The following is a 1,556-nucleotide window of genomic DNA, read 5'->3' as shown; positions in this document are numbered from 1 at the left end:
TCAAGAATACTGAAAATATCCTGAATGTGACTCTTCAATTCTACGCCGTGATGAAGCAGGGGGTATATGCACAGTAGGACACTCTCCTCTAATTATTATCTACTCTTGTTATTAGTAATATGGTAGCGTTACTAAGTAGGATTCACCCCCATTTCGCAATGACTGCCACGACTTTTACAGCCTTGTTATACCGGGAAAATGAGCTCTTATGCTTACGAGACTTCTTAGAGGACCTTATCTTGACCAGAGGACTCCAATAGCACCACTAGCATGGCTCTGAACCTTGTCTAAAAAGAAATTTAAAAATTGGCAAAATGGCTTTTTTGTTCAGTCCATTTTTTATCTTCATCTCCTGTTAATCCAGTTGTCGGTGTGTAGCAACGAATTAAAGCGCTATACAGTAGATAATAATTTCATTTTTTGTAGAGAGTGAAATGATAAAAAATTTTTTCAACACACTAAACATTCTATGTATATATAATGGCTTATAGTTTCTAAAACTAAAAACAATTAATAAAAAAATAGCACGAATATTAAAAGGGGACAGCAAAAAATACTAAACATTAAAACAAATCAAACAACTGATTCTCGTCTGAAATAATCAGTAGAACTTGGCACCATGGCTCTTCTTTGCTCATCAACAGTTAGATATGGTTCAGTTATATCTAAAAGAGGATCATCATCTTCATCTTTTTTCTTGAATAACTTCTTAATTAGAGCATCATAATATTTCATATGTGATAACTGCAGGTGAAGATGATAAACAAAAATTAAAACAAAAGTAACAATAAAAACAGATAAACAAGTATTGTACCAAATCAATATTTTACTGTCTTCATTAAGAGCTACAGATAAAAAGGCCATGATGCACAAGTTTAATAAGAACCAAACTTCAAGTACATTGTTCATTCTTTTTCTGTAAACTCCACCAAAACAATAACCCAATGATAGCACAATAGCTAACACTGTCGATAGCATTGACAATAGGAAGTGCTGTGACTGAATGAAACTATCAGCTAAAGTAACTGATAATAGTACTGGTATCCTAGCCACTATCAGTAGACCAGGCCAGAACCGATACTCATCTTTCATTGGGCCACTATAAGCATCAATAATAGGCTTGAAATGATTCCATAATCTATTTAAGAGCTTGAAATTTGAAAGATACTTCTCATATAAAGGATTAAGTAAAAGGAACAGTGTGTATGGTATGACAAAGAAAACAGTCACCAATAGGGCAAATCCAAATAGTCCAGCATGCTTCCCTTTAGCATATTCAACATTAGGATCCTCATACCATAAACTAACTAATCTTACCGACTCATTTGTACAGTGAAGAGTTACTTCACGTGTGTGTAGTACAGTAACAATAGTACGTACTAGTTTAGTATATGAGAGAAGAAAGAGTGTAGATAGAACAGGAACAGCATGAGACCCCATTAGTCTTGATATTTTACCATATCTCCTACACAGCTGTATAATAACAATGATGACAACCCACAGGTAGAGAGGGAAAGCAAACTGGAGCCATTGTTTAGCATAACTGTCCATACCAT

At 34.4% G+C, this 1,556-nt stretch overlaps 1 protein-coding gene across 1 annotated transcript in view; it reads left to right on the top strand.

Annotated features, from left to right (window-relative positions):
- LOC100640210 (kinesin-like protein unc-104) overlaps nt 1–1,556 on the top strand; it is a 35,397-nt gene that overhangs the window by 11,123 nt on the left and 22,718 nt on the right. The gene's annotated exons all lie outside the window — the stretch shown is intronic.

The sequence above is a fragment of the Amphimedon queenslandica genome, unplaced genomic scaffold (genome assembly GCF_000090795.2).
Source record: "Amphimedon queenslandica unplaced genomic scaffold, v1.1 AMPQUscaffold_13181, whole genome shotgun sequence".
Taxonomy (NCBI): domain Eukaryota; kingdom Metazoa; phylum Porifera; class Demospongiae; order Haplosclerida; family Niphatidae; genus Amphimedon; species Amphimedon queenslandica.
This window is presented reverse-complemented; position numbering and strand designations above follow the sequence as displayed.